Genomic DNA, 24,066 nt, shown 5'->3' on the forward strand with positions numbered 1-24,066 from the left:
ATAGCTATTTTCCCCTCTCATAACTCCCCTGTGGATTAGTGGGGTTCCTGGGATCCCTCATCCTTTGCTTAAGTAAATATGTACAGAATTATATCAGCTTTGGGAGATTTAGAAGCCCTGGACTTTTTTTCAAAAAGTTTTTAAACCGATGCATAATATTTATACATATTTATGGGATACATGTGATATTTTGTTACCTGCATTGAGTGTGTAATAAGTCAGGGTATTTAGGATATCCATGACCTACAGCATTTATCATTTCTATGTGTTGGGAACATTTCAAGTCCTCTCTTGTAGCTATTTTGAAATATACAATACATTGTGGTTAACTATAGTCACCCTACTCTGCTGTCAAACATCAGAACTTACTCCTTCTGTCTACCTGTATATTTGTATCCATTAACTAACCTTTGTTCACCCCCCTCAACCCCACACAAGAAAGCCCAAGACTTTTAAATCACTTCTGTGACTTACTAGTCCTGTAGCTTTGGGCAAATTGCCTAAGTTTTCCGGGCTTCCTCTTCCTGCTCCATTAAATGTAAAAGATCATTAATGCTGCCTACTCTCATTGGTTTATTATGAACCTTGAATTAAATGCAACAAAGCAAATAGAAGCACCTTGTTGTATTCTGTGGTGTTGGCTTAATATTGCTGAGTGAATAATGTTAGAAACATGGATGATTGTGGAAGAGCAGAAGTATTACAGAGTGTGCTAAGGCAGCTGATGTTTGCCACTTGGAAGTGAGACTTGAGAGCAGCACTGAAAGGAATATGTTTGAAGAGTATAGTTCTTGCAAATATTTGTTGTATGCAAATCAGTAAAATCTAGTGATAAACATCCCAGAGAAGATAAAGATTTAGCAAAAATTGTAAACCACTGTCTGTTGTTTTAGAGAGCTGCTGAAAAATTCAATGGAAGCCCACAAAGTCTAGAGATATTTGAATTTATTTTTGATTTGAAATAACTGGTTGGGTAACGTATCTTAGGAAAATGTTAGAACCTGCCATAGTTACCAGGTATATATAGAAAAGCTCGGAAGGCAACCAGGCCACAGTCACCCAAGAAGACATGGGTTTTGTCCATAAAATTTGAATTGTCCAAGAGAGGGCATGTAAAGCCAAAATGGGGAAGGGTGGAGTTGGATGAGGATGTGTGATTGCCGAGATGTTAGGAGCACGGTTCTTTAAGTCAGGGAGACTTGGACTCTGATTTTTCTTGCCACTAAACAATTTTATGATCTTGGGCAGGTTGCTTTACCTCTTCAAGGTTTAATTTAGTCATCTATAAAATGTGGATAACAATGCCTGCTTTCCAGGGTTGAAATAATTAGATAACACGTTAAGTGATTAGCATAATGGACTCATGGAAAGCCATGACCTTGGGGCAATGGGGGAGTGAGGGTGGGATAATCATTGTAGACATGAGCCCATTTTACAGATGAAACAAGTATCTTCTAAGCTTCAACATATGTACAGAGAAGACCTAGAATCCAAATTTCCTGAGAACTAGTCCAGGCAATTTATGTATAGTGTGGGTACCAGGGTGAGTGTGGGCTCCAGGGCTCCTTCCTCTGAGGAATCTATTCATAGCCTGAATCTGTTTCTTTAGAAGACACTTAATATTTGTTGAATGGTCAGTCAACTCAGCCTCATAATTGTACCTTCTACATCTGTAACAAACAGCACAAACTCAAGTTGATCCCTACTAATCTAGAATAGGGCCAAGGGTGATTCAGCCAAGTTTCAGAACCCCTAAGATGCTCACGAGCACCTGTTTCAGAATAGTTCAAATAGGAAGGCTAAAAATTAGAGGTAAGGGAAGTAGACAAAAGTTTTTTTAAAAACTTTTTTTTAGTTCAGGGGTACATGTGCAGCTTTGTTATATAGGTAAACTCGTGTCGGGGGGTTTGTTGTGTAGATTATTTCGTCACCCAGGTACTAAGCCTACTACCCAATAATAGTTATTTTTTCCACTCCTCTTCCTCCTCCCACCCTCCACCTTCTAGTAGGCCCCAGCATCTGTTGTTCCCCTCTTGGGTCCATGTGTTCTCATCATTTAGCTTCCACTTACAAGTGAGAACATGTGACATTTGGTTTTCTATTCCTGTGTTAGTTCACTAAGGATTATGGCCTCCAGCTCCATCTATATTGCTGCAAAGGACATGATCTCATTTTTTACAGCTGCATAGTATTCCATGGTGTATATGTACCACATTTTCTTTATCCATTCTACCATTGATCAGCATTGAGGTTGATTCCATGTCTTTGCTATTGTAAATGGTGCTGCAGTGAATATACACATGCATGTATCTTTATGATAGAATGATTTATATTCCTTTGGTTACATACCCAGTAATGGTATCACTGGGTCGAATGGTAGTTCTATTTTAGCTTTTTGAGGAATCTCCACACTGCTTTCCACAATGGTTAAACTAATTTACCTCCCACCAGCAGTGTGTAAGTGTTCTCTTTTCTCTGCAACCTCACCAGGATCTGTTATTTTTTGACTTTATAATCACAGCCATTCTGACTGGTGTGAGATGCTATCTCATGATGGTTTTGATTTGCATTTCTCTAATGATCCATGATCTTGAGTTTTTTTTCATATGTTTGTTGGCCACACGTATATCTTCTGAAAAGTAAGACATAGGAAGTTTTCACTATGTTATAGACAGAGCAACACATCTGAAGATGTTCATATTACCATGTCTCCATGCAAAATTTTGCTGTTTTAAACCAACACAAACAAAACAATCTTAGGAATTTTCAAGAAGGGGACTTTACAACAAACACTGTTTTTACAACAGTAGCATTTTAGCGCAAAGTTGGGATAACAGTTTTGCCCCACAGGTTTACATATGAACCAAGTAGCATTTCAACATTGTGCGTTTTCCTAACAATAAATGAATTGGCAATTTTAAAAACTCATTTAAAAGGTTTTCAAGTTAAGGTATATTTACTTTTCAGTACAATATATTGGGAAATAAGTGTCAGCTGCCAACTCAACAATGCTGGCATTTATTCTTGTAATGACATCTAATTCTGTTTAACTATACCCAGTATTCTGATTGATAATCTCCAGATTCTTCTCCAGAAATATCTCATTGCCTTCTTCCAGTTTATCCATGGAGAAAAAGTGTGTGTGTGTGTCTTGCATTAAGGAAGTTGTAGAATACTGTAACCACAATTTTGCACCACATCACTGTTTATCTTCTGTGCTGTTACAGCATCAACAGCAGGAGCTGGAGGTGGAAACTCATGGAACAACCATCAAGAATACTGTGTTCTCTTGTGCTCATTTCTGATGTTCCACACAAGGACCAGGTTGTTCCACCTGTAGCTGATTTAATATCAAATTACACAACAAATCTTTTGAGAAAATCCTCTATGCTTAAGAATGTTACATATTGAAAAGGAATCCTACCCAGCCATTCTCAACTTGTTTGTCATTCACCATGACATTCACAGAAACTGTAGGATAAGTCTTTTTCTCTTCCAGCTTTCCAATCTCTCTTTAGCACCTCCTATTGGCAGAGCCTACCTAGTAGGAAGCAGCTGGAAAGCTATAATAGGGTTGGCAGAGCCTTGGGCACAACATCACAAGGTGGCGTACAGAAGAGTGGGCTTGGAGCTGAGATAATAGCTGAAAAACTGGCACAACTTGCCTGCCCACCACACACCAAAAACATTCTTGGAGCATATCATGCTTCTGTGTTTCTTGCTTCACCATGAAACTTGAGCAATTCCTTCAGCATCATAGGTGGAAAACAGCCTTGACTTCAGTTGTCCTGGGACAAGCCTTTCTAAGCTCCCATACTCATGTTTTAAAAATATATTTTATTACATTATTCACTTATTATTCAATGCCAAATATAGCAGACAAACAAGCTTCAAGTTAAATAGTTTAAAAAGCAACAAACAAATAACTTATAAATTATCTTAAGGGATGGAAATTACTGAGGAGCTTATTATATTTTATTTTTATTTCACTTTTTTATTGTACATATTTAAGGTACACAACATGATGTTTTGATATATGTACCTTGATATACACATACATAGTGAAGTAATTACTGTAGTCAAGCAAATTAACATATCCATCATCTCATATAGTTTCTTTGTGTGTATGTAATAAAAGTACCTAAAATATACTATCTTGGCAAATTACCAGTATACAATATTTCTGACTCTAGTCTTCATGTTGTATATTACATCTTTAGACTATTCATCCTACCTGCAACTGTGTATGCTTTGACTTACATCTTCCCATTTAATCCCTTCCCCCAACAGCCACCATTCTATTCTCTGTTTCTATGTGCTGTATGCAATCTGTTTTCTTTTTTTAGATTCCGATCATGCAGTATTTTTCTTTCTGTGTCTGGCTTATTTCACTTAGCACAATGTCCTCTAAGTTCATCCACGCTGTCACAAGTGGCAGGATCTCCTCTTTTTAAAGCTGAATAATATTCCTGTGTGTGTGTGTGTGTGTGTGTGTGTGTGTGTGTGTATTCATCCATCAGTAAACACAGGTTGTTTCTATATCTTGCCATGCTTCTTTTTTTTTTTTCTTCAACTTTTAAGTTCCGGGGTACATGTGCAGGATGTGCAGGTTTGTTACATAGGTAAACATGTGTCATGGTGGTTTGCTGCACAGATCATCCCATCATCCAGGTATTAAGCCCAGCATCCATTAGTTATTTTTCCTGATGCTATCCCTCCCCCACCAACCCCCGACAGGCCCCAGTGTGTGTTGTTCCACCCCTGTGTCCATGTATTCTCATTATTCGGCTTCCACTTGTAAGTGAGAACATGTGGTATTTGGTTTTCTGTTCCTGTGTAAGTTTGCTGAGGATAATAGCTTCCAACTCCATTCATATCCCTGCAAAGGACATGATTTCATTCCTTCTTATGGCTGCATAGTATTCCATGGTGTATGTTTACCACATTTTCTTTATCCAGTCTGTTATTGATGGCATGCTTTTATTTTTTTAGTTATCAGTACAAAGGCATAAATATTTTTATGGATTTCTATATATGGATATACAAAGAAAATTCTCAAAAGGCTATTTGTTTTGTTTCATACACCAGGTAGACAGACAGTAGTTCTGTGGTTACTATAAACATATGATTCAAACAGCCTAATTTTCTGAAAAAGGAAAAAAACATTATGCCTATCTTATTTTCTACTTAAACAGAACTTTTTATTTCAAATAAAATCATGAATCAAGCATAAAACAACCTAATTGCTAATCACTGTATTTTAAAATTATCCTTAATTAGAGAAAAATCTAAAGTGAATACTGCCATATTAGAAACTTTTCTTGTGTGTCCTTAATTTGTATCTGTCACTCATAAAGCTAACCCTGCATGCCTGTTCCCCTCCCCAGCTTTAGAGAAACACACAGTTTTACTCACACTGAACCTATTTCTCGAATGCAAGTGCCATCATCCTAGGCATGACACAGAAGGTACATTTAACAGCTTCACTGGGTGACAAAGTTCTTAAGACCTGTGCTATTCTGAGTGTTGTCCTTTTGATTATATTTTGTAAATGAGAATATATGCATTAACTAGTTTTCTTAAGGCTCCAAGCCTGAGCTCCTGCCTGTATTTTGATTATGTGTGTTTTTGCTTTTTTGTTTTTCTTTGTTTTTGCTTTTTTTGTTGGTACTTTAAAAACAGTATCTTTATGTCATCCTGTCCTTAGATGGAAACTGAGAGAGGGAAAACCTAGGCATGCCAGCATCCAACACTGTCTGGCTTAGATCAGAGAGGAAGAAAATATTCCTCTCAACTTCGGCTTGCGAGTTTTTTGAAGTTAGCATTTGTACTTTCCTTGATTTGCAAAAACTGATGGTAAAGAAACTATTACACAGGAAGAATTAAACATAAAAGCACCTGGTTCCAAAGCATACACGAACAATCCTAACTTTGCTGGAATGTAATACTTCAAAAACCATTTCAGTGGAGCATGGAGAGTTTATAGAGGAGCTTAAAAATGGCTTAAAATTTCAAATGGAAGTTGAGATGCTTTCAAGCTTGGACTCAAACTATTTTAATGCTGGGCCTTTAGGCAATAATTTCCTTTTTGTTCTTCTCATCCAATATAGAAAATAATGGGGTGAGGCTTCCATCCTACCAGCTGCAGTTTGTGGGCACCCTCAGGACTGAAGCTAAGGCAAGCAATTGCCACTTAAACCTAGGACAGTGTCAGCAGCACCAGATATTATGTGAATCAAGGAAATGTTGAAGGACTCTGTGACAGAGCTTTAGAGATGAAACAAATAAAATTTGACCTGATTCCTCAATAAGGGTTCCTGCCAGAGTGAAAAACTAAGCATTAGTATGAGTGCAGCAGCTGTTTGGTCCTGGTGCTGGTTTCAGCACAGGTTGCAACTGATGGGTGAAGCAGTAGTGATACACTGCTCCCACTCATTGCTTTCATCCCCTTGTTACATTTCCAGGAGGCATCCTTGGCTGTAAATAGTGATGATCACAGTCCTTACCACTGATTAGGAACACTCCTGCCTATAATTTATGGCAACTAATTGGTGTTCCTCAAAGTGTGGTCCCAGATGAGGAGCCGCAGTATCACTGGAGGTCCCATTAGAAATGCAGAATCTGACCAGCTGTGGTGGCTCATGCTTGTAATCCTAGCACTTTGGGAGGCTGAGACGGGAGAATTGCTTGGGGCCAGGAATTCAAGACCAGTCTGGGTGACACAGTGAAACCCTTGGGTGACATAGTGAAACCCCTGTCTCTACCCCCACCCAAGAAGAAGAAGGAGGAGGAGGAGGAGAAGGAGGAGGAGGAGGAGGAGGAGGAGAGAAGGAGGAGGAGAAGGAGAGAAGGATGAGGAGAGGGGGAGGGGGAGGGGGAGGGAGGGAGGGGGATGGGAGGGGAAGGAGAGGGGGAGGGGAGGGAACGAGAGAAAGAAATGCAGAATCTTAGGCCCTACTGCAGACCTCATTTTTAAACAAGTTCCCTGGATGAGAAAATCATATCCAAACTGTCCTCCTCAGTATGTCTGACTTGCTCCACTCTGCAGATTTCCATGTATTCCCAACAGTCTGCTTCCAACTTAATCCCATTTCCTGCTTTCTTCAGATTCTTCACTGTCCTTCAGTCTAATTTTTCCTCTATCTCTTCTCCCATTAGATAAAATACTAAGGTAGAATGATGGGAAAGAAAGGAGGAAGAGGGGAAAGAGGGAAGTAAGGAAAGAAAAATTGAAGGAAAGTGAAGAGGAAAAAGAGGTGGGAAGGGAGATAGGGAAGGAGGGAGAAAAACCTACTTCAGTTGTGCCATAGTATCATTGGAGTTCTTGAGCTCTATTTCAATCCCAAACAAATACATAAACACGAATATATCCCATTCATTATTTCCATTTTAAAATGAAGCAGTTACTTTCATACAGAAGAGAATGTTAATTAGTGTGATAATTTGGAGAGCAATTTGGCAACGTCTGTTCAAATTTTTTAAGTGAAAATTCTCTTTAATTCAGCAAATTTCAGAATTTATGCTATATAAATACTTGTATAAATACACAAAAACATATATCAAAGGTATATACTTACAGAATTTTTTAATAACAAAAAGCTATAAATAGCCTAAAAGTATCAATAAGAGTTGTTTTGGAAAGTCAACATATATCTCTGCAAAGGCATACTGTCCTGGCATTAAAAAGAAGTGAGAAAGATCTGCACACGCTTGTGTGGTGAGCTCTCTAGAGTATATTGTTAACCGAGAAAAGGAAGATGCAGAACAATAGGCATAATATGATCTCATCCATATGTCATTGTTTAGTATGTGTATGTACGTGTGTATATATATATATTTATAAAACAGTTGATAATTTATAATATTTATATCCAATGGCATATTCTATAGCCATTAAAAAAACTATTTTGGTAGAAATTTGAATAACTTAGGACATTCTGGTGATGTAATGCTAACTGAACTAATGTAAGCAGGACATTAATATCATTTTTTATTTTTGACCCACCTTTCTTGAGCATTTTCCAATATTATTAAATATTCCAAAAACATCATTAATTTCTCTATAATATAATATTGTACTCTTGGGTTTTTGGGTTGTTTTCAGTTTTATAACTCATATATTTGACATAAACTTTTTTTTACCTAATGCTATTTTCAAATTTCAGACTAAGATAAATATCTTGTAATTACTAGTTCATAGATGTGACCTTTTATTATAATTGCTAGTTCACAGGATTCTTACTTATTGCCAAATTGATTTCCATACTCCACAAAGATTTTTAATATAATCTTCAATTTTTTCTAATGTGACTTGTTATTAAAAGTCATTTATTTAACAAACTTTTACATTTGAAAGAAAATACTTATTAATGCCTACTGTGTGCTAAGCTCCCTTGGCACTCACTAGGCACATCATTACAAATAAGCATGATTCCTACTTTACTACTCAAAGTGTGATATTGGGCTGGTATGGGAAAAACAGACATTGAAACACACAATTACACTGTGATGCAGTTCAGGCTGTCATAGAATTATGCCCAGAGTGCCAAGGAGACTCAGCATGCTTATAGTATGATTGTAATAATTAACCAAAAAGGGACTACTTTGCTTTGAAATATTCAAATACTCTGCCACCTTCCAACTAGAGTGGTGGTAACTTGGTGGTGGGTCTGTAGGGGAAATATCTTCTCTTCTTACTCCTATCAGAGTTTACCTGACTGTGACAAGGAAGTAGAAAAGAAACTTGCCCTAGTTTTTGGTGTCAAAGTCTAGCACCATTTATATCTACCTTTCTTTCACACATGCAAAAAATAAATCTCCTTCAAGGACACATACATTCATCCTGAATCTATAACTGAACCTTACTTTCTAATACACTATTCTTTATGGTGGCTTAGAATACAAAGATGGTTATCTAGCCTCTGAAAACATTTTTTTTTAATTTCACAAAAACAAGTCTCCAAGTAAAATAAACAATGCAGCCTCCAGAAATAGCACTTTCTATTTTTTCAATATTTCTTGTCAAGAAATTCTAAACTAAAATATTCTAATTAATCTGAACTATATGAAATTGCCCATATTTGACTTGTTTTTAACCTGTAAAAATGGCAATTCCATATAGCTCAACATAAAACCTGTGATTTAATTCTTTTTTTTCTTCCCCAGGATTGCCCATATGTTAGATCTTATCAAAACTGTCTTACAACAAATAATTTCTGCAGTACCTTCCCCAGATACAAAGAAAATAAAAGAAAAATTAAATTATTACCACAGGTTTATGCTTGGTTGTCACTTTCTAGTCAGATCATCAGTAAAATAAAATTAGAATGTAGTAGTACCCAAATTAAAGAGAAAATAGTTTCCTGCTTAGTTAAGCAAAGAAAATTCTAGCCAATGCAGAATTAGAAGTCAGGAGTAAATGTGGACTAGGAGATCCAGCAAACTACCAAACAAACTGTGATTCATAATCTCCATCTCATGCAAGGCTGGTCTCCTCTTAAGACATAGAACAGTAGACTAATTAATACTAACAATGTGTTAAAAATCAAAACTATTATTAATGCAAATCTGTCCTCCAGAGATGGGGAAGAGGAGGGAGAGAGAGAGAGAGAGAAGGAAAGACAGCTGTAGCCTGAAATTGATGGTAACTCCTTCTACAGTACCTTTACCAGATTTAAACTCATATTGTAAAAAAGAAAGCTTAGTATTTCAGTAGAGGATGCTGTATGGGAAACAATGCCTCCCAGCTTAGAAAGCTGGCCTGATCCTATAAGAATGTCAGAATTCTATGTCAATGCTAGTTCATAAGGCAATCCCATTTACAATAGCGAGACAAAAAATAAAATACCTGGGAATATATCTAACAGAGGAGGTGAAATATCTCTACAGAGAGAACTACAAAACACTGCTAAGAAATCATAGATGACACAAACAAATACAAAAACATTCCATATTCATGAATTGGGAGAATCAATATTGTTAAAATGGCAATACTACCCAAAGCAATCTACAGATTCAATGCTATTGCTATCAAATGACCAACAGAATTTTTTCACAAAATTAGGAAAAAACTATTATAAAATTCACATTGAACTAAAAAAGAGCCCAAATAGCCAAAGCAATCCTAAGCAAAAAGAACAAAGCTGGAGGCATCACATCACATTACCCGGCTTCAAACTGTATTATAAGGCTACAGTAACCAAAACAGCATGATACTGGTACAAAAACAGACACATAGACCAATGGAACAGAATAGAGAACCCAGAAATAAGCCTCACACCTACAGCTGTCTAATTTTTGACAAAGTCTTCCAAAAATAAGCAATGGGGAAAGGACTCCCTATTCAATAAATGGTGCTGGGATAGCTGGCTAGCCATAGGCAGAAGAATAAAACAGGATCCCTACCTTTTACCATATATAAAAATTAACTAAAGATGGATTAAAGATTTAAATGTAAGACCTCAAACTGTAAGAATTCTAGAAGAAAACCTAGGAAACACCATTCTGGACATCAGCCTTGGGAAATAATATATGAATAAGTTCTCAAAAGCAATTCCAACACAAGCAAAAATTGACAAGTGGAACCTAATTAAATGAAAAAGCTTCTGCACAGCCAAAGAAACTATCAACAGAGTAAACAGACGACCTACAGAATGGGAGAAAATATTTGCAAACTATGTAATAAAGGTCTAGTATCCAGAATCTTTAAGGAACTTAAATAATTAAGCAAAAAACCAAATAACCCCATTTAAAAAATGGGCAAGACATGGACACCTCTGAAAAGAAGACATACAAGTGGCCAAGAAACATGAAAACATGCTCAACATCACTAAATATCAGAGAAATGGAAATCAAAACCACAATGAGATACCATCTCACATCAGTCAGAATGGCTATTATCAAAAAATCAAAAAACAACAGATGCTAGTGAGGCTGCAGAGAAAAGCTAAGGTTTATACACTGTTGGTGGGAATGTAAATTAGTTCAGCCACTGTGGAAAGCAGCTTGGAGATTTCTTAAAGAATTTAAAACAGGAATACCATTTGACCTAGCAATCCCATTACTGAGTATATATCTAAAAGAAAACAAAGTGTTCAACCAAAAAGACACATGCACATGTATGTTCATCGCAGCACTATTCACAATAGCAAAGACATGGAATCAACCTAGGTGCTCATCAATGGGGGACTGGATAAAGAAAATGTGGTACATATACACCATGGAATATGCTGCAGCCATAAAAAAGAATGTAATCATGTCCTTTGCAGCAACAGGGATGCAGCTGGAGACCATTATTCTAAGCAAATTATTGTAGGAACAGAAACCAGATACCACATGTTGTCACTTATAGGCAATGAAGACCACTAGAGGAGGGAGGAAGAGAAGGGGAAAGTGTTGAAAAACTGTTGAGTACTATGCTTGCTATCTGGGTGATCGGGTCATTCATATCCCAAACCTCAGCATCACACAATATACAGTATACCCATGTAACAAACCTGCACATGTATGCATGCCCCCGAATCTAAAATAAAGTTGAAATTATATTTTTAAAAAGCTAGTTCATAGTTGTAACTACTTTCTAGAGTCTTGCTACTATAAATGTAATCACTGCTCAACATCACTAATCATCAGAGAAATGCAAACCAGAGCCTGTGTTTCTCGAACTCTAATGTGTATATGAAGAACTTGGGGTCTCATTAAATGCAGATTGTGATTAGTAGGTCTGAGGAGGGGTGAGAGATTCTGCATGTCTAAGCAGCTCACATGTGATGCAATGCTGCTGGTGGGATCACGTTTCCTTGAGGCTTCAGCGGAGCATCCTTGTGATGGCCTTGGCTCCTCTTTTCTAAATTGTCAGTCTGACCCTGTGGGTCACATACTGAGCACTGATGAAGAGGCTCCCGCTCCCCTTCATTGTCCTTGCTCTCTCCTTGTTTGAATCTTTCCTTCTGTAAAATGGGATTAACAAACCCATGTAGAGAGTCCACTGAATGGCAGAACCTTAGACTTTCCAGTTAGAGGAAACTTTGGAGATTATATGATCTAACTTGTTCCCTTCTTCCCTGCATCACATCTTATGTCTGAAAGCCCATGCCTGAGATCCTACTCACTGAGTGTGCAGTTGTTATTCTCATCTCATTCCATCAGACCTAAGAAAGCTCTGCAGAATAAGGGTCTCTTGCAAATGTTTTCAAATACGTGGAAGTAGCTAGGACAAACAAACCATTGCTCAAAAATCACTCAGCAAACCCTACCTTAACGAGGAATGTTCTCTTTTGGCTTCAGAAAGCAATTAAAAAACTCAGCATTTCTAGGCAAAAAGCTTTAGCAGTTCCCCTCTTGTTCTTTCTCCCCACAGCAGGTGCTAAAGCACAGCTCAGTCTTGATTCATCCCTTCTGTCAAGAGCAGGTGTCAGCCTCAATTATTGTTTTGCAAATTCATTTCAGTCATTTAATGCAATTTCTGTAAAATGAGGTATCGATTTCCCAATCTCAGCTGTTTTTCCTGAAGCCTATACCACATTGGCCTTCCTGGTCTCTTTCTATCTATCTCCTTTCTACCTGTCTCCTTCCCCCATCTTCCTCTCTTTCTGGAATGCATGTCACATTTCCGGCCAGTGTTCTATAATAAACCCATTTGTAGTTGCCAAAGGAGAGGCATAATAAAGGCATTGTATGAATATGTTTGAATGAGAAATTCGTGAAAATCAATTTTTATTTATGGTGAAACACTTAACTTGGATAGAATATGATACAAATCAAATGTAACTATGCCTCTGGAGGCACTATGAAAAAGGGAGTGTTCTAGTTTCATGAATTTGCTCTCTTCTGTTCTGTGTATATTGCTGTAGCACCATTTTTAAAGTCCTCTTCTTAATGAGTGTCTCTAGCCAGTAAATTTCACACCTCATGTGTGTGAAGACAATTTATTGTGCAAACCAAGGCACTTTTGAGAGTAGATTGGGCAGCCATTGGTTATTGTGCTTCTGTGTCAGGCATGCACTGGGACTGTCTCAGTAAACGGCTACACATGGCCATCCTAATTACAGGCAGTTTGGGATGAAGGACTCAGTGACAGTTTGGTATTGGGAGGTGAATCTGTTGAAGAAAAAAAGCATGAAACATAATTAAACAGGCAAGGAAGGCTTTATTCAAGACTACTGTAGCAGGGGAGAGATTAATCTTGACTCTGGTTGCAGCAGGGACAGCTGGGGATTTATGGCCAATGGGCATGGCGAAGGGGTCAGTGGATAGGAAATTACTAATTTGGTTAGGTATTAAGGGTCAGGGGATTCTTGCTGAGCTGGGCTCTGCAGGCCAGGACCAGGCCTAGTCAAGAAGAGGCCTCAGAGGAACATGATTAAGGTTTGGTCAAGGAAAGAGTCCTTGTTGAAACTCACCAAATGAAATGCAGATTTAAAAATTCACTCTTAACTAAGGAAGCTGAATAGTTTCCCAGTCATGGGAAGTCATCCTTGCTCTGAGAAATTCTTCCAACTTTATGCTCTATTTTCTCCTTTTTGATTTTTAAAAAATCGTCCTTTGTAAATCTAGTTATTCTAGTTATGCTTGGTAAAGAAATCTATTTTATCTTCTGATCTTTGCTTCTACTTCAGTAAAGCTGTGGTGAAATTGACTCTTCAAAAATGAAAAAAAGTGTGGCTTGAATTGATAAAGGAAGCACAACTGTAATTCATTCAGGAAGGACTTCATCCAGTGGGCTATGTTTCATGGCACATTGTTTAGTGAGGCTTAGAGAACAGAAGGGAAAGCAAGGGGTTTATTTTTATGGTTTGTACACATGTCCATCACAGTGGAGGCTCAATGAAGGTATCTGCTTCCCCCGATAGCCCAGTGCTCACTACTAGACAACTCCTTCCCCCTCTGAGCATTGGTTTTCTTGTCCATAAAATGAAGGTGTTCGATTAGGTGAGCTCCTTGGTACCTTACAGGGATTTAAAAAAAATTCTATAATTCTGATTTTTAAGATTACTCTGTCCCTCTCTGGATTGTGCTCCAATATTATAAAATATCCTCTTGAGGCCATTCTAAAGGATTGAATATGAGCAATGGTAAATCAATCTGAAAATAATGACTTAATGTAGAACCTCTGTCTGAAAAGCTCAGTATATTTTGTGGTTTATGATACAACACATCCAAGGAGATGTATGCAAGAATGTTCCAGCAGATTTATTAACAAATCATGTGTGTTGGGGGAGGGGGATCAGCAGAGGAATAGCAACAACCTGAAATGTACTTCAGCAGGAGAATGAATACAGAAATAATGATGGAATGACTCACAGTGAAAGTCAATCAGCTATAGAATCAAAGGGCATAAATATCAACAATTTTGAGCAAAAACAAGAAAAAACTTATACCATTTACTTAAAGTGTAAAGACACACAGAACAGTACTACTACTCATTTCTAAGGGGTACATACTTGTGTATATATAGTAAAAGTATTTTTTTAATTCTTGGTGGTGATAAACACCAGGCTCAGAATAGAGGTTCCCTCTGCGGGTGGGAAGGGAGTATGATTTGGGAGGGGAATTCATGGAACTTCAGCTGTATTTGCTAATGTTTTATTTCTTAAACTGGGAGTTAGATATATATGTATTCACTGTATTATACTTTATACCTTTTCATATGTCTTAAAATATAACAACCTTACGATAAAGTCGGGATAATCATAAAAAGAGATTGCATACATTTGTTTGCAAATTAGAAACAGTCACCATAATTTAGTGGTAGCAAAGCTAATGTGAATTTGAAATCTTCTTACTACCTGTCCTGCAATTACAATGTACAAACATCAAAAAACAAAACAAAACTTCCAGTGTACACACTGGTGAAAGAACCACTAGTCAGATACCAGTCTCGAGTTGTTACTACTTAATTGCTAGTTATTTATTTAAAATTTATACTGTGTGAGAAAAGTTTATGAAAACATATAGGTAGTTAGCTAAAAAGTTGATTGGATGCCAGATTGATAAATGAGCAGTTTACTCTGCAAATAAGTGCACACTCAGCTATGAGCTTTCAGGTGGTCTAGACAAGAGAAACCTGCCTGCTAGTTTCTTAGTAGACAACCTTATGATAAAGTTGGAATTGTCATGAAAAGACATTGCACACATTTGTTTGTAGATTAGAAACAGAAGCTCTAATCTACAACTCTCAGTAGGAGAGCTGGATTTTTCTTGGCTCTAAATTTTGGGGAAGAATTAATCACAAGAATCCTTATGTAATGGGTACTGACGCATTTTGAGTGGTGCTTCTGTTGATTTGCTCTTGGCTGCAGCTCCTTGCTATTCATCCATTTCACACAGCACCCAGAGTGATCGTGCTGTAACAGAATTCAAATCATATCAACCCTCCAGAGGCTTCCCATTGCACCCATGGCAAAGTCAAGCCCCCTTACCTGACCTCCAGGCTCCCTGCTCCTGCCTGACCATCTCACCTTGTCTCTTACCATTCTTCTCCTCTTAATTAGGCTCCACCCACCACAGTTGGTGACTCTTCTTTAGAGCTTATGAGAGCTGGGCATATCCTCTTCTCTCATTTAGGAATGCCCTTCTCCCAAGTCTTGGCTTGTATGACTCATCTTTATGATTCAAGTTTCCATTCAAATGACATTCTCGGTCCCACCCCTCAAAGAGGCTTTTCTTAATGAGCAAAAGTAGCGTCACCACCACCACCTATACTATCCCTAAACCCAAGGCAAGAGGGGTGCTCTGGGCCCTGTGCTGTAGAGGGGTACCCTCCAGCCACATCCCTTCCCATGAAGCAAGAAGTCCATGGAGCAAAGGGGACTTACACACCCAGAGCTTGCATCTCCTCTGCTAGGTCATGCTCTGTGCTGTGGCTTGAATGTGACCCCTTCAAAATTCATATGGAAACTTAATCTTCATTGAGGTAGTATTAAGAGATGAGATTTTGGGAAAGTGATTAAGTCATGAGGGCAGAGCCCTCAGGAATGGATTAATACCTTTACAAAAGAGGTCTCAGAGAGATAATTGCCCCCTTTTGCCCGTCTAAGCTTTCTTCCCCTCCAGAGGACACAGCAAAAAAGTGCCATCTTGGAAGCAGAGGGAGCAGCTCCCACCAGACAGCAAATCTGCTAGCACCTTGACCTGGACCTTGGACTTCCCAGCCTCCAGAACTCTGAGAAATAAATTCTAATATTTATAAATTACCTCTTCCATAGTATTTAAGCAGCACGAGCAAACTAAGATGCCCTGCTTACCTGGGATTCCACAAGTCTCTGCCCAAATGGCCCCAAGCCCATTTCTACAGTCTGTGAGCCTCTGCCTTGGTTCCCTTTGTCTGTATTGTCAGTTTGCAGACCCCTGGGAAGCCCAAGGGTGGTCACACAGTGGCTGTTTGCAGAAGGTATGGATAAATATTAGACATAGGGGCTGCAGTATCATATGTGTACAAGAACTTCCTCTCAATGGGAGTTGGAGCCAGGCTGAGAAGAGACGGGCACAGGCCAGGAGACAGGGATCAGGGACCCAAGGGCTGGCTTGCACAGCCCTTCCACATCCCAGTGCAGAACTCTGAGGAGTCTGAGAATCCTGAGTGCAAACTTGTTCTTCCAGGTGTTTGAAAAGTTGATTTGTCAAGCTAAGAGGGTAGATCATATTTTATTAAACAGTTTGTTAGCTTGATTCACACTCTTTATTTATACATATGTGGATCTCCATTTATACTCTTGCCGCCTCTCAGAAATGTTAGCAGCAGGCCTGGCTTCCTCTGCATTTGAGTCAGTCCAGAAGATGGTGATTCAAATTCCAGAAGATGGTGGTTCAAATTCCAGGGCCTGGTGGTAAAAAAAAAAAAAAAAAAAAAAAAAAGGGGGCGGGGTCTGTGCCAAATCTCTTTTCTGACACCCACCTTCTTGGGGATTCCAGACTTTCTTCTCAAAGTCCTGTTCTCTACTCTCTCTCCTATTTCCCTGTTTTTATTTTGTAGCACTGAAAAAAATCTAAAATTACCTTGTTTACTTGTTTAATATGAGGTCTGTGAGGTCAGAGGCTTGTGGCTACATCTGCAGCATGTGGCACATACTAAGTGCTCATTAAAAATGTGCTTATAGCCAAGCATGGTGCCTCATGCCTGTACTTCTAGTGATTTGGGGGGCCAGCATGAGAAGATTGCTTGAGGCTAGGAGTTTGAGACCAGCCTGGGAAACATAGCAAGACACCCTTGTCTCTACAGAATTTTTTTTTTTAATGAGCTGGGTTGTGGTGGTGTATTCCTGTAGTCCCAGCTATTCTACAGACTGAGGTGGGAGGATCACTTAAGCCTGGGAGGTCGAGGTTGCAGCTATGATTGCACCACTGCACTCCAGCCAGGGTGACAGAGCAAGACCCTGTTTCTAAAAATAATATAAATAAATAAATAATTGCTGAATGTGTCATGACAGGAATATTGTTTTAAAAAATTTGCTAAATGAATGACTTAGGTGCTATTTTGTGCCAGGACTATGCAGGGTACAAAGATAACTCAGAAAGGTCCTCTGCCTTCATGGGTCGCCAAGCCTAGTTGGGGAGCAATCTTGAAAACCACAGTCTTCTGCCTTTAGTTTTACACTTCTGACATCATTAATGAATCTGGAAACAAAAATATATATGTAGCCATTATTGTAGCACTTCCAGGCAGACAAACGATTTGCAAGGTAAATAAGCTCCAGGGAAAGGGAAACATACTTTCTGTTAGTTTCTCTAAAGGTTTAGGGATAAGAGAGCTTTTAAACTTGATGACCCATCAGAATGGTGGAAAGTGCTTTTTCTCCCTCTCCCTGAAGATAAATTGCTTGTTTTTCTAGGAGGGGGGGAACATGTTAAACGTTTTCTGCTGTTAAGCTAAAATACTGTTTAGAACAGGAGGCTAAAATCTCCTTAGCTGCTGCTGTCTGCCTTATTTAACTTACATGGCAGACGGTGGCATCTGCTGAACAACACTGTGTTGGCTGCTTATCTCCTCCAAGGAGTTGAGGGACTCTGGAGTCGTCCTCAGAGGACTCCGTGGGCAGCAGGGCAGCTGGGGCTTCCAGCAGCTCTGGGCAGACTTCAGTTTCACTCCAGATGGCCTGGGTGTGCAAAGTGTGAAAGAAGACAGGCAGAAACACTGTCCCTTCTGCATAGAATTCCTTTTTAAAAATTAATTAAGGCTTGTGTCTAGTCACCCAGAAATATAAGAGGTCATTTTTATCTACAGATGATTGTGCAGGCCCCATAAAGCCAATTCATTTGAAATAATGATGAATATATCATAAGAAATACTGAAAACTGTACTTGTTTGGAGTTTTATCTTGAAAAACAGCAGCTAAAAACCATAAAAGTGATTTTAGAGTTTATAAAATTAGGCTATAATTTTACTATGTGCTAATTCTTAGAATACTAGGGATGCATATATTTTTAAATAAAATTGTATGACATCACCATATTCCTTCCTATTTGACTTTCAAGACAGCTACTCATTCATCCAACAAATATTTATTGAGTAATTACTATTCACCAAGCACTGTTCTAGGCAGTGGGATCAGTCAAAAAAAAAAAAAAAGAAGAAAATATTTTTCGTGTTTTCATGGACCTTATATTCTAATGGGTGATTGATAAATCATAAAATATTAGGGAAAAGCAGATCATGCTGGAAAGTAGCAAATACTAAGAAGAAAATACAAAAGCAGAGATGGTGAATAAGTAGTACAGAATATCAGTAAAGATTACAGTTTAAAGAGGGTGGTCAGAATATGTCTCTCTGAGAAGATGACATGAGGGAAAAGATTTGAAGGTGATGAGGAGAGAAACATATGAATATCCAGAGAAAGAGCATTCTAGTTAGAGGGAACATCAAGTGCAAATGTCCTGGAGCAGGATGTGCCTAATGTGTTCAAAGAAGAGCAAGGAGCCAGTGCAGCCGGAATGGAGGGAGTGAGGGGAGGAAGGTAGGCAATCTGGAGAGATATGATTGGATATTGTATACCACTGAAAAGACCTTTACTCTGAGATGAAGAATCCAATAGAGTTTTGAGCAGGGAAGTGAAAGTAGGCTTACCATGGCTGCTGAGCTGACAATAGACTGTAGAGTAGTGAGGGTAGAAGCAGGAAACTAATTGAGTGGCTCCTGAAAGAATCAGGTGGGAGACAGAGTAGTAGTGGAAATGGTGAGAAGTGTTGGGATTCTAGTTACATTTTAAAAATGGAGCTGATAGGGCTTACTAATTGATCTGATTATGAAAGAAACTGGACTACTAGAATGTGAGAGAAAGAGAGGAATCAAAGATAACTCAGAGGTTTTTGACCTGAGCAGGAACTGAGATAAACAGAAATGGGGAAGACTGAATAGTATTAAGATATTTTAGAGGGAAGAGCAGGAATTTGACAGGGCACAATAATACTAAGATTATTACCTACTAGACATCCACACAGAAGTGTCAAGTAGGTAGCTGAATACATGAGTCTGGAGTTTAGGATAGAAGTGACAAGTGCATATTTGAGAACCAACAGTTTAAGGGAGGATTTAAAGTCATGAAACTAGATGACCCACCTTGGGAGAGAATGTGGATAGAGGACAGAAGAAGTCTAGGGATCAGGGAGATATGGAGGAACAAGCATAGTCAAATCAGAGAAGATCATTTTGGGGAAAATATTGGAGGGCCTTGTTAAGTTTCTTGGAGTCTTCTTCCAATTTCCTAAAATTTAAATCATCTTATTTGAAGAGTCTGTCATCATTGTTACTGATTTTTCAGTTTTTTGGTAATTGACCTAATGCTCAGATCCTTTCTTATCAATGACAGCACAAGATTCCAACATGGTTTTCTTCACATAGTCCATTTTGTGTTGCTGTAACAGAACACCACAATCTGAGTAATTTATAAAGAAAAGAAATTTGTTTCTCACAGTTCTGGAGGCTGGGAAGTCAAATATCAAGGTGCCAGCATCTGGTAAGTGCCATCTTGCTGCATCATCCCATGGCAGAAGTCGGAAGGGCAAGAAAGAGGGGAAAAGAGAGAAGGAAGAGGGGGGGCAAAATCATCCTTTTACCAGGAACCCACTCCTACAATAACTAACCACTCCCATAATAACAGCATTAATCCATTCATAAGGCAGAGCCCTCAAGACCAAATTATTTCTTACAGGTCCCACCTCTTAACACTGCTGCAATGGGGATTAAGTTTCCAACACGTGAACCTTGGGGGACACATTCATGCACTATGTGACATCCTGCATCTGCAAGTTTTGCAGTGCCATTTTAATGAAGTCAGTTTACTTTGCACTTGCACTTTGTGTTTACCCTGTCACAGCTCACCGGTAACAGAACTCTTAGTGTGATGGACAGAGATAGAAACTAGCATTCAGCAAAGAGGCAGTTTTCAGGGTGGACTAATTTTATACACAACCATTTATCAGTAGATATTTTTAAGTTCTGATGCTTTAAAAATCCTTGTAAATTTGGGGGCTTGAGTAATGAATATTAGATGATAATGACCTTCCGCGTATCCATTAAACCATTAGCAATGTCTCCAGTTTGTTAAGAATTAATAGATATTAAAAATCAGAAGGAGGGCAGCCAAGATGGCCGAATAGGAACAGCTCCGGTCTACACCTCCCAGCGTGAGCGACACAGAATACGGGTGATTTCTGCATTTCCATCTGAGGTACCAGGTTCATCTCACTAGGGAGTGCCAGACAGTGGGCGCAGGACAGTGGGTGCAGTGCACTGTGCGCGAGCCGAAGCAGGGCGAGGCATTGCCTCACTCCGGAAGCGCAAGGGGTCAGGGAGTTCCCTTTCCTAGTCAAAGAAAGGGGTGACAGACGGCACCTGGAAAATCGGGTCACTCCCACCCGAATACTGCGCTTTTCCGACGGGCTTAAAAAACGGCGCACTAGGAGATTATATCCCACAACTGGCTCGGAGGGTCCTACAACCACAGAGTCTCGCTGATTGCTAGCACAGCAGTCTGAGATCAAACTGCAAGGCGGCAGCGAGGCTGGGGGAGGGGCGCCCGCCATTGCCGAGGCTTGATTAGGTAAACAAAGCAGCCAGGAAGCTCGAACTGGGTGGAGCCCACCACAGCTCAAGGAGGCCTGCCTGCCTCTGTAGGCTCCACCTCTGGGGGCAGGGCACAGACAAACAAAAAGCAGTAACCTCTGCAGAATTAAATGTCCAGGTCTGACAGCTTTGAAGAGAGCAGTGGTTCTCCCAGCATGCAGCTGGAGATCTGAGAAAGGGCAGACTGCCTCCTCAAGTGGGTCCCTGACCCCGGACCCCTGAGCAGCCTAACTGGGAGGCACCCCCCAGTAGGGGCACACTGACACCTCACATGGCCAGGTACTCCTCTGCGACAAAACTTCCAGAGGAACGATCAGACAGCAGCATTCGCGGTTCATGAAAATCCTCTGTTCTGCAGCCACCGCTGCTGTTACCCAGGCAAACAGGGTCTGGAGTGGACCTCTAGCAAACTCCAACAGACCTGCAGCTGAGAGTCCTGTCTGTTAGAAGGAAAACTAACAAACAGAAAGGACATCCACACCAAAAACCCATCTGTACATCACCATCATCAAAGACCAAAAGTAGATAAAACCACAAAGATGGGGAAAAAACAGAGCAGAAAAACTGGAAACTCTAAAAAGCAGAGCGCCTCTCCTCCTCCAAAGGAACGCAGTTCCTCACCAGCAACAGAACAAAGCTGGATGGAGAATGACTTTGACGAGTTGAGAGAAGAAGGCTTCAGACGATCAAACTACTCCGAGCTACAGGAGGAAATTCAAACCAAAGGCAAAGAAGTTGAAAACTTTGAAAAAAATTTAGACGAATGTATAACTACAATAACCAATACAGAGAAGTGCTTAAAGAAGCTGATGGAGCTGAAAGCCAAGCCTCAAGAACTACGTGAAGAATGCAGAAGCCTCAGGAGCCGATGCGATCGACTGGAAGAAAGGGTATCAGTGATGGAAGATGAAATGAATGAAATGAAGAGAGAAGGGAAGTTTAGAGAAAAAAGAATAAAAAGAAATGAACAAAGCCTCCAAGAAATATGGGACTATGTGAAAAGACCAAATCTACGTCTGATTGGTGTACCTGAAAGTGATGGGGAGAATGGAACCAAGTTGGAAAACACTCTGCAGGATATTATCCAAGAGAACTTCCCCAATCTAGCAAGGCAGGCCAACATTCAGATTCAGGAAATACAGAGAACGCCACAAAGATACTCCTTGAGAAGAGCAACTCCAAGACACATAATTGTCAGATTCACCAAAGTTGAAATGAAGGAAAAAGTATTAAGGGCAGCCAGAGAGAAAGGTCGGGTTACCCACAAAGGGAAGCCCATCAGACTACCAGCAGATCTCTTGGCAGAAACTCTACAAGCCAGAAGAGGGTGGGGGCCAATATTCAACATTCTTAAAGAAAAGAATTTTCAACCCAGAATTTCATATCCAGCCAAACCAAGCTTCATAAGTGAAGGAGAAATAAAATACTTTACAGACAAGCAAATGCTGAGAGATTTTGTTACCACCAGGCCTGCCCTAAAAGAGCTCCTGAAGGAAGCACTAAACATGGAAAGGAACAACCGGTACCAGCCACTGCAAAATCATGCCAAAATGTAAAGACCATCGAGACTAGGAAGAGACTGCATCAACTAATAAGCAAAATAACCAGCTAACATCATAATGACAGGATCAAATTCACACATAACAATATTAACTTTAAATGTAAATGGACTAAATACTCCAATTAAAAGACACAGACTGGCAAACTGGATAAAGAGTCAAGACCCATCAGTGTGCTGTATTCAGGAAACCCATCTCATGTGCTGAGACACACATAGGCTCAAAATAAAAGGATGGAGGAAGATCTACCAAGCAAATGGAGAACAAAAGAAGGCAGGGGTTGCAATCCTAGTCTCTGATAAAACAGACTTTAAACCAACAAAGATCAAAAGAGACAAAGAAGGCCATTACATAATGATAAAGGGATCAATTCAACAAGAAGAGCTAACTATCCTAAATATATATGCATCCAATACAGGAGCACCCAGATTCATAAAGCAAGTCCTGACTGACCTACAAAGAGACTTAGACTCCCACACAATAATAATGGGAGACTTTAACACCCCACTGTCAACATTAGACAGATCAACGAGACAGAAAGTTAACAAGGATACCCAGGAATTGAACTCAGCTCTGCACCAAGTGGACCTAATAGACATCTACAGAACTCTCCACCCCAAATCAACAGAATATACATTTTTTTCAGCACCACACCACACCTATTCCAAAATTGACCACATAGTTGGAAGTAAAGCTCTCCTCAGCAAATGTAAAAGAACAGAAATTATAACAACTGTCTCTCAGACCACAGTGCAATCAAACTAGAACTCAGGATTAAGAAACTCACTCAAAACCGCTCAACTACATGGAAACAGAACAACCTGCTCCTGAATGACTACTGGGTACATAATGAAATGAAGGCAGAAATAAAGATGTTCTTTGAAACCAATGAGAACAAAGACACAACATACCAGAATCTCTGGGACACATTCAAAGCAGTGTGTAGAGGGAAATTTATAGCACTAAATGCCCACAAGAGAAAGCAGGAAAGATCCAAAATTGACACCCTAACATCACAATTAAAAGAACTAGAAAAGCAAGAGCAAACACATTCAAAAGCTAGCAGAAGGCAAGAAATAACTAAAATCAGAGCAGAACTGAAGGAAATAGAGACACAAAAAACCCTTCAAAAAATTAATGAATCCAGGAGCTGCTTTTTTTTAAAGGATCAACAAAATTGATAGACCGCTAGCAAGATTAATAAAGAAAAAAGGGAGAAGAATCAAATAGACACAATAAAAAATGATAAAGGGGATATCACCACTGATCCCACAGAAATACAAACTACCATCAGAGAATACTACAAACACCTCTACGCAAATAAACTAGAAAATCTAGAAGAAATGGATAAATTCCTTGACCCATACACCCTCCCAAGACTAAACCAGGAAGAAGTTGAATCTCTGAATAGACCAATAACAGGATCTGAAATTGTGGCAATAATCAATA

The 24,066-nt window shown here is 39.3% G+C and overlaps 1 protein-coding gene and 1 long non-coding RNA gene across 44 annotated transcripts in view; one reads left to right on the top strand and one right to left on the bottom strand.

Moving 5' to 3' along the window:
* The window catches only part of NEK11 (NIMA related kinase 11), a 323,630-nt gene that overhangs the window by 284,080 nt on the left and 15,484 nt on the right, over positions 1-24,066 (top strand). The window lies entirely within an intron of this gene.
* Positions 18,015-24,066, bottom strand: part of LOC107970768 (uncharacterized) — a 32,766-nt gene continuing 26,714 nt past the window's right edge. Inside the window, exons 2-3 of the long non-coding RNA XR_001713635.4 lie at positions 19,906-19,964; positions 18,015-18,092 (exon numbers count right to left, since the gene is read on the bottom strand). This is a non-coding gene — a long non-coding RNA (uncharacterized LOC107970768). The remainder of the gene's footprint in view (positions 18,093-19,905; positions 19,965-24,066) is intronic.

Source organism: Pan troglodytes, chromosome 2 (assembly GCF_028858775.2).
Source record: "Pan troglodytes isolate AG18354 chromosome 2, NHGRI_mPanTro3-v2.0_pri, whole genome shotgun sequence".
NCBI classification, from domain to species: Eukaryota; Metazoa; Chordata; class Mammalia; order Primates; family Hominidae; genus Pan; species Pan troglodytes.